The sequence below is a fragment of the Palaemon carinicauda genome, chromosome 26, assembly GCF_036898095.1.
Source record: "Palaemon carinicauda isolate YSFRI2023 chromosome 26, ASM3689809v2, whole genome shotgun sequence".
NCBI lineage: Eukaryota > Metazoa > Arthropoda > Malacostraca > Decapoda > Palaemonidae > Palaemon > Palaemon carinicauda.
The window spans coordinates 103,720,854-103,734,518 of record NC_090750.1 but is presented as its reverse complement, the minus strand read 5'-3'; positions in this window follow the sequence as shown (position 1 = coordinate 103,734,518).

Here is a 13,665-nt window from a genome sequence, read left to right as displayed (position 1 = left end):
GGTAGAAATCAGTTAAAGTTTCGATTTCAGTGAAGTAAGTGCAAAACAGAAAATCAAAGTGATAAAGTGATATGCGCAAAGTGTTACAGTGTTGCGTCCGAGGGTTCGTCTGTTCGTGCCTGTCGTTCACCTAGTCCGGGACCTCTTGCAAGCTCCCAAGCCCGGGGGAGAAGTAATGTCGAACGACTTATGGGTTCTTCAGGCCTTGATCAGCGAACAGACGTTTTTCCCTCCGTGGTTTCGGGCGTATCTACCCAAGATCGCCCCACCCACACAAAGACGAGAGAGCCCATTTACTTCTCGTCTGCGGAAGAGGTTTCTCGTAAGAAACCTTGGACCAAGGTCTCGCAGCTTATTAAGTGCAAGTCGGTCCCTTCCGCGCATGTCCAACGGCCCAGGTGTAGCCACTGGGTCAGTTCGGACTCGCTGCAGTCATCCGACGACTGCACACCTCCCAAGAGAGGCAAGGTGGTACCGCAACAGGCAGTAACTCCGTCTGTTGCCGCACCCGCTGTTTTAGACCCTCAGTCACAACGGACAGTAGCTCCGTCTGTTGCCGCTTTTGTAGACCCTAAGTGGTCTTTACTGCAGTCTATGCAGACTCAGTTAGCTGCGGTTATGCAGGAGTTTCGTGCGGAGAAGGTTAACGCTGCACCCGTTGGCCTACAACCTGCCACGGTTGTGCGCCCAGCTCACGCTGAGGCTGCCTGCTCCCACACTCCGACTGCGGAGAAGGTTGACGATGCACCCGTTTGCCTACAACCTGCCCCGGTTGTGCGCCCAGCAGACGCTGCGGCTGCCTGCTCCCACACTCTGGCTGTGAGAGCTCCTCCACCCATGCGCAGTCGACCCTGCCAGACGCATGCTGACTCCCACAGACGCACGGAGCACTCCGTTGTCGTGCGTGTGCTACCACAACACAGGAGGGTGGAGTTAAGCTGCCGTGTTTTGACACGGAGCGTCAGCCTCCGCAACCCACTGTGGTTACCGCCACTCGCCCGCAGCAGACTAGTCAGTCAGGAGTTGAGGCTTCCCCACACAGCTTTGGTTGTTGCCAGCTCACAGACTGTCAAGCAGTTACATAACGTTGCCTTCTGGTCTGCTACTTATGCACCAGTGCTGTATGTCCTCACGCACCTGTTGTGGTTGACAGTTCAGTTTTTGACAGTTCACAGACTGTCAAGCAGTTACATAACGTTGCCTTCTGATCTGCTGCTAATGCACCAGTGAGACCCTCACTGAGATAACCTAGCTTTTCTCGGTCTAGGTTCCTGTAGATGAGAAAGTGCTGTTCTCCCTCCTACTGATATTCCTTTGAGGACTCTGTCATTTGGAGAGGAGCCTTTAGCTGCTTAGCCTTCTATGGACTTTAAATAAACTGGCTTATAGAGCGAGAGTCTGATAGGACACGAGAGAAGTTCTCGGCTTGGGAGTTCATGCCTCTGCCCAGATAGACTTCTCAATTCTGGTAGACTCGCCCTGGCGCCTAGCCAGGAGACGCTCCAAGTTGTTTACAGGTCAACTTCTCAACTTTTGTGAGCCTTTGAAGTTTTACTGTACTATTATGTCACACATAACAAGGCTTTCAGGGATGGTAAATGGTTCCGCCTCAGTCGCTAACCCCGTCTGTTGCCACACCTGCTCCCGTAGACCCTAAAGGGCTTTGCTGCAAGACATGCAGTCCAAGCTTGCGTCCTTGATAGAGGACTTAAAGGCGGAGAAGAACCTTCTGGCCAACAACCTTCCAACCGGTTGGTTGTGCGCACTGTTGACGCTGAGGTAACCTACTCGCGTCTGCCAGTACTCGCGTCTGCCAGTTAAGATGGTTCCTCCACCGATGCGACCCAGTGTGGGTTGCCAGTCGCACGTTGATGTTAAGCGACGCTCGGAGGTGGTTGTTGACATTCAGGACGTTCAACAACCAGCAGAGGTGACTTGTTGTGACGCAGTGCGTTAACCTCAGCAACCCGGTAGGGTGTTGACTGCACAACCCAGACAGTCTAGACAGTTTCGGGTTGACGCTGTACTTCCTCGCGCACCCATGGTTGTTGACAGTTCACAGACTGTGCAGCAGTTCCATGATTTTGCGTCCGGCTCCGTCACGCATCCACCAGTGCGACCGGATTCAGCGAGTCAGACGTTGCCCACTCCGTTGCCGTTTCCTCATCAGTTTCGGATGAGGAACCCTCTGATGAGGACGTTGCTGAACAAGACGATCAGCCCCCAGCCCTGCTATCCATCCAGAAGATGCTGAAGAAGGAACGCTGCCTGTCAGGCTGTGGATGAGTCTGGTAGGGACACTGTCATCCGTGGATCAATTTGTGTCACTAGGAAGACTACACCTCCGTCCTCTTCTATACCATCTAGCTTTTCACTGGAAAAAGGACAAGACGCCAGAAGCGGTCTCGATCCCGGTTTCCGGAAGATAAAGTCTGGTCTGACTTGGTGAAAGGACTTTATCAACCTTAGAAAGGGTCTTCCCCTGACTGTTCAGACTCCCAACCACGTTCTCTTCTCGGACGCATCGGACGTAGGCTGGGGTGCGACATTAGGCGGTAGGGAATGCTCGGGATTATGGAACTCGAGTCAAAGGACAATGCATTTCAACTGCAAGAAGCTACTGGCAGTACGTCTGACCTGGGAAAGCTTCAGGTCTCTCCTTCAAGGCAAAGTGGTGGAGGTGAACTCGGACAACACCCGGCTTTGACGTACATCTCCAAGCAAGGAGGGACCTACTCTCTGACATGGTACGAGATCGCAAGGGACCTCCTCAACTGGTCAACAGGTCTAGACTTTTCACTAGTAACGAGGTTCATCCAAGGCAACTTGAATGTCATAGCAGATTGTCTCAGTAGGAAGGGACAAATAATTCCAACAGATTGGACCCTCCACAAGGATGTATGCAAGAGACTTTGGGCCACCTGGGGCCAGCCAACCATAGATCTCTTCGCAACCTCGATGACCAAGAGGCTCCCAATAGTTTGCTCACCTATCCCGGACCCAGCAGTAGTTCATATAGATGCCTTTCTACTAGATTGGTCACATCTAGATCTATATGCATTCCCTCCGTTCAAGATTGTCAACAAGGTACTGCAGAAGTTCGCCTCTCACGAAGGGACAAGGTTGACGCTAGTTGCTTCCCTCTGGCCCGCGAGAGAATAACTCACCGAGGTACTTCGATGGCTAGTAGACTTTCCCAGAACACTTCCCCTAAGGGTGGACCTTCTACGTCAGCCACGCGTAAAGAAGGTACACCAAGACCTCCACGCTCTTCGTCTGACTGCCTTCAGACTATCGAAAGACTCTCGAGAGCTAGAGGCTTTTCGAAGGAGGCAACCAGAGCGTTTGCTAGAGCAAGGAGAACATCCACCCTTAGAATCTACCAATCGAAGTGGGAAATCTTCCGAAACTGGTGCAAGTCAGTATCCGTATCCTCGACCAGTACCTCTGTAACTCAAATAGCTGACTTTCTCTTATATCTGAGGAAAGAACGATCTCTTTCAGCTCCCACTATCAAGGGTTACAGAAGCATGTTGGCATCAGTCTTCCATCACAGAGGCTTAGATCTTTCCAACAATAAAGATCTACAAGACCTCCTTAAGTCTTTTGAGACCACGAAGGAGCGTCGTTTGGTTACACCTGGTTGGATTTTAGACGTGGTACTAAGATTCCTTATGTCAGACAGGTTCGAACCGCTTCAATCAGCCTCCCTGAAAGATCTCACCTTTAAGACTCTTTTCCTGATATGCTTAACCACAGCTAAAAGAGTCAGTGAGATTCATGCCTTCAGCAAGAACATCGGATTCTCATCCGAAACGGCTACATGTTCTACAACTTGGTTTTCTAGCCAAACACGAGCTGCCTTCTCAGCCTTGACCAATATCGTTCGATATTCCAAACTTATCGTATGGTTGGAAATGAACTAGAAAGAGTATTATGCCCTGTAAGAGCTCTTAGGTTCTATTTAAAAACCTTTACGAGGCCCGTCTGAAGCTTTATGGTGTTCAGTTAAGAATCCATCTTTGCCTATGTCAGAGAATTCTTTATCCTATTTTATCAGACTGTTAATTCGAGAAGCTCATTCCCATCTGAATGAGGAAGACCAAGCTTTGCTGAAGGTAAGGACACACGAAGTTAGAACTGTCGCAACTTCCGTGGCCTTTAAACAAAATAGATCTCTGCAAAGTATATTCGACGCAACCTATTGTAAAAGCAAATCAGTGTTCGCGTCTTTTATCTTAAGAATGTCCAGTCTCTTTACGAGAACTGCTACACTCTGGGACCATTCGTAGCAACGAGTGCAGTAGTGGTGAGGGCTCCACCACTACAATTCCCTAATTCCATAACCTTTTTAATCTTTCTCTTGAAATGTTTTATTATTGTTTTTGGGTTGTCCGGAAGGCTAAGAAGCCTTTCGCATCCTACTTGATTTGGCGGGTGGTCAAAGTCATTTCTTGAGAAGCGCCTAGATTAGAGGTTTTGATGAGGACCTTTAGTATGGGTTGCAACCCTTCATACTTCAGCTCCTAGGAGTCGCTCAGCATCCTATGAGGATCGCGAGGCTCAGTAAGGAAGACGTACTTAAAAAGGCAGAGTAATTGTTCAAGTCGACTTCCTTACCAGGTACTTATTTATTTTATGTTTGTTATTTTGAATAACTGCTAAAATGAAATACGGAATACTTAGCTCATAATAATGTCAACATGTAATGCTGGTCTCTACCCACCCCCCTGGGTTTGAATCAGCTATACGATCATCGGGTAAGTTTAATATTGAAAAATGTTATTTTCATTAGTAAAATAAATTTTTGAATATACTTACCCGATGATCATAAATTAAAGGACCCACCCATCCTCCCCAATAGAGACCCAGTGGACAGAGGAGAAAATTGGTTCTGTGTTGACATCGAGTACTTGAGTACCTACTTGACAGATGGCGCTGTTGATGTACACCCCCACCTGTATAGCGATCGCTGGCGTATTCCGCCCGTAGGTTTTTCTGTCGGGCAGCAGAGCTGACAGCTATATGATCATCGGGTAAGTATATTCAAAAATTTATTTTACTAATGAAAATAACATTTTGAAGTAACCCCATAATAAAATTGCCTTCATGTGGCTGAGTCGTGCTCCCTAAGGTTGATTTGGCTTGGCCTCCATATCTCTGTTGGATAATTGAATTGTTAGGTGCTTACTAAGGACATCTTTCCACAAGACCAGAGGAAAGGTAAACAAGGAGCTAGTCTTCTATTAACTGGCAACATTCAGTGTAAAACTGTTGTATATAGTATTACTAAATACACCCAAAATCTTGACTGATTGCCTGGTAACTCCATTACCAATTAATTATTTTGTAGCTGAATCCTTCGTGTCATCACACTCATCATTGTAAGCTTGTCTTGGTAAAATAATTGAGCCAAATCCTACATCATCTGTTTGGGCCATTTGGAAGGGTTGTACGTAGGAATCTTTTCATCTTTCATACTAGGTATGTGCATCAGTTAGTGGTCTCAACATAGCGTAAATTAGAAACCCTAACAATCTATAGTCAATTCTTTTTAGTGAGGCAGATTTGCACTGACTCGCAGAGGTGCCCTTTTCGATCAGTAAAGTTTCCTGATTGCTGATTGGTTGGACAAGATAATTCTAACCAATCAGATTGCAGGAAACTTTTCCGAGCTATATGGGCACCCCTGCGATTCTGTGCAATTCTGCCTCACTAAAAAGAATTGACTATAGATTAATATATGTTTTCTGATTGCTGATTGGTTGGACAAGATAATTCTAACCAATCAGATAGCAGGAAACTTTTCTGAGCTATATGGGCACCCTTGCGAGTCTGTGCAATTCTGCCTCACTAAAAAGAATTGACTATAGATTAATATATGTTTTCTGATTGCTGATTGGTTGGACAAGATAATTCTAACCAATCAGATACAGTAGCAGGAAACTTTTCCGAGCTATATGGGCACCCCTGCGAGTCTGTGCAATTCTGCCTCACTAAAAAGAATTGACTATAGATTAATATATGTTAAGTTTTTCTCGAGAGGCAATGTACGTCCCCTCAGAAATTGAAAGCGACTGGGTGCAGACCAAAATCTTTCACATGCTCTGCATACAAGCATCGTGAATGGCAAAAATGCTCTCACGTGTGATTCATGTAAACAATGATAATGGAATAGATTATAGATAATTATACTTTAATAGTGACCCACGTCATTGCCAAGTACAGCGCATTCAGAACAGATTGATTTGTGCGCCACGGCAAAGCAAAGACCATTTGAGCGGCAGCCTATCATTGATGCTTGTAGGCAGAATACATTAAAAGATTTTTTGGGCTCAAGCCATGTTGTCCTGATGGAACGTTCCGAATAGTAGCTTCCTAAGGGATATATGTACTACAGTGATATTCCCAGAGAATTACCTTTAGGTCTCCAGAATTCTAACTCCTGGCGTGAATATCCTTAAATTTCTCTCAAGGATATCGCATAATATCAGGGACGTATTCTTGACACGCCACATAGCAATCTTCACCCCGAATAGCATTTACGCTTCGAGGGGGAAAGTGGCAAAAATAGAAGGGGAGCCGTATCAAGGTTACCCTACTTCCCATACTACTATTGAGTATCAAGATGGCGGACATTCCTAATTTTGTAGCGAATTCGCACGGTGGTGTTCCCTGTTGATCTAACTTTTTCGATCGATTCTGCAAGGATTATTATGCAATCTCCAGCTTCTTTCGCCTATGGAAAGTTGAGTATTGATTCTTTGCAATGTGTATATTTTAGCTCCTGTTTCACATTGAAATTAGAGTAATTTATTGTGATAAGGAGCTAGGCCTGTTACCGGAGGCGCCATGGGCGCTGTCGTTCGTTAGGCATGTGTTATTTAGTTAGTAGAACGACATTCCCGGTTGAAATAGCATTAATTAATTAATTATGAAAGCTATTTAGGCAATTTATACTTGTAAAGATATTTATAATACTGTATGCATAATTTTCCTTTTTCTATATCGATCGTATAAGTTAGAGTTTCGGTGATTTAGGTAACCGAGATCTCGTCTCGCCTAGGTAACCTAACCTAGGCGACGTAGTATACTTTCAGACATTTCCCCGGTTACCCTCGTGTATTGTTTTTCAATTCGGGCGGAGATAGATATCTCCTAGAATTATTATATACTGAACAATAAACCGATACTCGTCTTCAGTGGAGATTTAGGGTAATCTCTCCTTCCCTCTTGAGTGTAGTCTTAGGCTACAACCCTAGTGGGTCGTGCCTCGAGTTTTCATTCAGGCATGACTAGTCTAGGGTTTTCTGTCCCTTCCCTTAGCCACAGGTAGCAGGTTTTGGGATTCGGTCAGAACCTCAGAGTATATAGTCTTGTGCCGGCAGGGTGAATAGTCATTCCCCTGCCGGCATAGGAGGCTTAGTCCTCCCTAGACTGCACTTGAAGTGGTTGTATGTTGCCGTCACCTTCTCCCTGCGGTCTAGAAGACTAGTCTTTTGTCGCAGACCATAGGCTGAAGAATAGACATTCTTCTGCTGCCTAGGATGGCGCCGGCAATGGAACTCTGTTTCTCCTTTGTTGAGAGGAGCTGACACTGCCGCCGTCCCCTTAACTGTATTGGCAGACCCTAGGCTGTATATATTATACTAGTAGTTATCTTCCAATATATCTTGGGTATCCTTGCCCAGGTGTTTGGTGAGACCAACCCTATATTGAAAGAATAGAATTTCTTCAATATTCTGATTAGAATTCAGTTTACGTTTTACCTTACAATATTAAATAAATTAAAGGGCCGGTGGTAGTACACTTTCTATCCTCAAAGGTTAGAACCCTGATCAGGAAACTCTATGGTTTTAATATTTGAAAGGAAGGCCACAACAAATGGGCTGGGTAGGATACACAAATATATGTCTTTTATATTTCCTAGTCCAGTCGGCGTCATGCCGGCTGGACCGTGCCGCTAGATGCTAGCCATCCTGCCAGCACACTGGCTGAACTACAATATATAATTATACAGTAGTCGGTATTTTGCAATATAGTATATACTGCAAGCAGAAAACTATAGTATGATTATACAGTAGTTATTTTCTAACATATCTTGGGTACCCTTGTGCAGGCTTCTGCTGAGACCGATCCTATGTTGAAAGAATAGAATTCCTTCAATACTTTGATTAGAAATCAGTTATCCTTATCCCACAGTGTTAAATATTAAAAGGGGCAGTGACAATGTACACTTTTCTACCCCTAGGGGTTATAACCCTTCCGTTCGAATTTCCTTGATAAAGGAAACTCCTTATAGTTTATACTGAGGGGAGGTAACAGCAATTGCTTGCAAGGGATACACAAGTATGTCTCCCACTATCCCTTTGTAGCTTACTATCCTAAGCTATTTTAGTTAAAAGATGACTTTTACATATTGCTTATCAGTGAGATAATCAATTGTATACTCATTCTGCTTTTCTTTCTTTACAGGAGGAACCCCAGATGACATGTGTTGCAGTCTTCTGCAATATTAAGATTAAGTACTTTTACGGTCATAATACATGCAGGTTTCATGCCCCCTGCAATATTATTTCCGAATCCCTGCATTATTGGAACCCCCAAGCTTGCAATATATGTCGGACCTTAGTGTCCGAGGTTTTTGATAATTCCAAGTCGATGGAGTCTAGGGATGCAGCTCGTAAGAAACTACACGTAATTGGGTAAGAGGGTTCCAGATCTCTCCGGGACCATACCTACCTAATGATAGGATGCGTAGCTTACTATTTCCGAAAGCAAGTAAGGAAATAGTGGTGCCCCAGGCAAGATTCGCACCTCCCTGCGTCCAGATAGCCTTTGGGACGGAGGGCGTGAAGCCCCCACGGGAAGAGGTGGACAATGTCGTGTCGGAATTGCTTCCATCTGTGCCAGCTCTAGAGCCGTCAACCTCGACATCTTCTACCCTTCTATTAGACAAAATGGACAAGTTACTGGCCCATATGAAGGGTCTAATGGAAAACTTTCGCATACAAGGCGAAAAGGAGGAAGCGAAATTCAAGATAGAGCTCTGTGAAGCTCCACTTGTCGCTCCCCAAGGGTCATACAAACGACCCAGAGATCAAGACCTTCCGACATGCTCCATAACCAATCCCTGGAGGTATGCGGAGCTTATGCCGATTTTAGACGGCAAACTCTACATCTCAGAGAAGATGGGAGCTGTTCCTTTAGACCAAATCCAGTTTTGGCCAAGCTTTAACGCTTTCCCTAATTGCTTCATTCGACTGAAGCATGAACCAACGTCAGGAAAAGAAACGGAACCGAAGGAGGTCATGATTCTCGACCATGATAAGGCACAAGCTATCTTGTCAAGTAGCCTGAGAAAGGCGGGTTACTCGGTGTCAAAAGTGTTCACACTAAGTAACAGACACCCTACCTTTCTTGCTCCTGCTTCAATATCATTCTCCTTTACGTGGAAGGCATTTAAATCTGTTGCCAAGGCAGTGGAGGCAGGCAAACCATGTCCTGCACTCGAGGAGTGCAAGCCTCTGTCACTAGCCTTTCCCATGCAGGAGAAGGATTGGAAGGAACTCCATTTAACCTTTTCAGTAGGGAAACTAGACGCAGATGTCGCTGGACGATAGTTTAGCGAGAATCTCCCTAAACATTCTGAATTTCTTTTGCGCAAGGAATGAGACACAGGAGAGACTTGCAGCCTCCCTATCCCTACAGAATTGCATGGAGTTTTGTTCAGCCCATCAAAGTACCCCAGACATGCTCATGGTCTTGGCCAAAATGCATATGGCCACCTTAGTAAAAGACCTTTATGCTTTTATGAAGGCTAGGAGAGCCTGTAGGGAGTTTGTGTTCGCTACCGCAACAGTGAAACATGAAACTAGGAAGCTGATATCTTCCAACATCTGGGGTAGAGACTACTTTCCAAACGAGGTAGTCAGAGAGGTGATTAAGAAAGCCACCATGGAGAATATGGGACTTCTCCAGAAGTGGGGCATCTCTTCAAAGAGAAAGTCTTCCACGGATGTGGGTCCCCAACCTAAGAGGAAGACGGAAAAGTTTAGAAATTTTCCTTGGGCTGTTCAACAACATCCCACAGTTTCGATGACCGCGGTGCCACAGGCAGGCGGTCGAAGAAGTAAACCTTCTGATCAGTCGAAGCAAAGAGACGCTTCTGGTAGGATGGAGGTTCTTTCAGGATCGCTGGAACTTCAATCCTTGGGTCCAAGGTCTAATCAAGATGTGACTAGGAGGGAAAATACACATGCCTCTACCACTATTTCCTCAACTCTTCCTACACCCTAACCCCGTCCTGGAAGAGTATACCTTATAGCTCTAGAGCATACAGGTGGTAAGGAAAGTATAATCCATCGAATTCCAGGGAAGGCTGTTTGGTGTTCACAAAAAGGACTCAAGAAAACTCAAGAGTCATTCTGGACTTGTTGCCACTCAACAAGTTCATATAAAACAGCAAGTTCAGAATGTTAATCCTTCTGAACATAAGGACCTTATTTCAAAAAGGGGTGTTCACAGTCTTGTCAGACCTGAAAGATGCCTATTGGCAGCTTCCAGTCAGTCGCCCCCTCTCCTTCTACCTAGTATTCAAGTTGAGGATAACGTATGTCCAAGAAAAGATACTTGTCGGAGTAAACACAGTCCTAAGTATCTTCACGGAATTGGCAGATACAGTCACGCAAAAACCAAGCCTAGAAATGGTTCAGGTAACAAAGTACCTGGAAGAAAGGCTGGTGTGGGCAGCACCCGAAGTGGCTGGTCTATGAGCATCCAAGGAAGTAATCCGGTTCCTGGAACATTGGGGATGCAAAATCAGCTTCAAGAAGTCTCGATTCTCTCCAGCTCAAAGGCTTCAATGGTTATAAAACCATTGAAACCTGAGGTCAAACCGGCTCTCCTTTCCCTTAGGGATGTAAAAGGAGATCACAGGGTTGGTCAAGAGACTATGGTAATCAGTCAGGATTTCAAGACGCTAACAAGGAAGAGTTCTGAACTCTCTCCAGTTTGCAGTAGTGACAGACCCAGTACTAAGAGCACAGCTTAAAGATGCGTTAAGAGTCTGGAGAAGATATGCATCAAACGCTCGAAGAGATCTAAAAGGACCGATATCGGTCTTTCCTTAATCGCTTCCCTAACAATGGTCAAAGGCCGAAAGCTTATTGTAGATCGTGCCCTTGCAACTACCTCAACTATTGAAGATCATCCGCATGGATGCCTAGTCGGAAGAATGGGGTGTTCACTCCCATCAGAGGAAAATCCAAGGGACTCGGTTATTTCTATCCAAGGCCATGTTAGTCCTGTCATGGTTGGGGAAACTCTCTCCACGCAGATCAGACCTCAGGCTGATCTGGGATATCAAAGCGATAATGAGACGTCGGAACCAACAAGGCTAGAGAGCGTCTCATATAGTTTAGGTGATGTTAGCCATCCCTTGCCTAAAAGGATGGCACCTAACAGCAGTTCACGTACAATCGATCCGCAATGTGACAGCGGATGCTCTACTCGGGCTCAGGCTGGTAGAGTTAGAATGGTCCACAGACGCAGACCTATTCTCTCCCAGATGGGAACAAGTCCCCGAGCTGCAGATCGACCTCTTCGTGACGAGTGTCATCAAGAAACTACCTCGATATGTAGCCCCATACGAGGGTCCTCTAGAGGAGATAACAGACACCCTGTCTCTAGTATGGAAGGGATGGACTCAGGAATTCTTGTTCATCCCATCCAATTTCCTGCTGAAGGTCCTCAACATGATGAGGTCCTTCCAGGGAGGAGTAGCTTTGGTTGCTCCCATGTAGCCCAAGAGCAAGTGGTTCCCTTTAGCAAAGGAACTGAGGCTGGCCCTAGTACTGAACCAAGTACTGTCTCATAGGGCTCAGAAGTTAATTGCCTTCGATTTATCACAGAGAGCCCAAACCCTTCATTTCATGATTTTCTTGCCCTACCGGTTAGGAAAAGATTTGGGATCTCAGAAGGCATTATAGGATTCTTAGAAAAATACAAGTTTAAGTCAACTAGAAGACAATATGAGTCATCTTGGAAAAAGTGGGTTGCTTTTGTAAAAGCAAAATGACCGAAAGAAATTTCAATGAACTTCTGTCTATCCTTCTATCCTTCTTTGCCCACCTTCATAATCAAGGTCTGGCAGCCACCACGATATCTATATGCAAGTCAGCCTTGACTAGACCTCTTCTATATGCCTTTCAAGTGGATCTGGCGAATGAAATCTTTAATAAGATTCCGAAGGCATGCGCAAGGCTTAGGCCCGCAGCACCTCCAAAGCCCATTTCATGGTCTTTGGACAAGATCCTACACTATGCCTCATCTGTGAACAATGAAGATTGTTCCCTCAAGGATCTAACCCAAAAGGTTATTTTTCTGTTTGCTATTGCCTCTGGGGCTAGAGTTAGTGAAATAATAGCCCTATCTAGAAATGAGGGCCACATTCAGTTCACAGATGGGGAGAACTGAATCTCTTTCCTGATCCAACCTTTCTCGCTAAGAACGAGCTACTCACTAAGAGGTTGGGTCCCTGGAGAATCTGCCCTCTGAAGGAAGATGTCTCTCTATGTCCCGTAGAGTGTCTAAAGGTCTATCTTCGTAGAACTTCGGACTTCAGGGGAGGACAGGTCTTTAAAGGAGAAACCTCTGGATCAAACTTATCCCTAAAACAACTGAGGGCGAAGCTCATCTACTTTATTCGCAGAGCAGATCCTGACAGTACTCCCACAGGTCATGATGCGAGGAAAATTGCTTAGCTGAACTTTTGTCAGTATATGGACTTTGAGCGTCTTCGCTCATGTACTGGATGGAAATCATCCAGAATGTTCTACAAACACTATGCTAAGCAAGTTCATGAACTGAAGTATTATGTGGTGGCGGCAGGTAGTGTATTAAAACCTGTTGTCTAATTACTGCAATGAACAGTTAATTGATTGTGACTATCAATTAAAGGGAAAAGGTGTCAACACTTCTAGTGTGATACCCTCTAAATGAGTGTTACCATGGTAACACTAAACCTGTATAAAAATCTCAGGTGTAAAATTATACAGATAACACTTGTGCCGTGTGTACATAGTACACAGTGTTGATAGGATAAAACATTTACAGAAATTATAAAAGGAAAAATTTATTGAAAATTTTTTCAGTCTTAGAGTGGCACTCATTATTTCTTCCCTTTCAAAAGGGAAAATAATTTCTGTATACGTTGTATGTATAATTCCTTTATCATGTTACATTCGTTTCACTTGTTTTTTCATTTAGTCATTTATTAGAAATAAATGGCTATTAGAATTCAATTGCGTCCTAATTCGCCCGGCAATTTGCATATGTAGATGCTAGAGTTCTTTGACTTATTCATGTAAGTAAACCCATATCATTGTATGCTTACAAACAATGGATATAATGGACACTGATATTGTTCCAACAATACTGTATATACAAACCGTGAGACCGTTTGTATGCCCAGTGAATACTTGTTTATTCATACAATATATGCTAACCTTGAGGCCCCTTTCTACCGTCTAGAATGACTCTTCCCTGTAGGGGGCAGGAAGCACTAACATTGTTTATGATTAGTGATAATGACGGATAACGGTAACGTCCCTTGTCTCAAATGGTCCAGATGACCATAGAAAAAAAAAATTGTCCCAAGGTTAA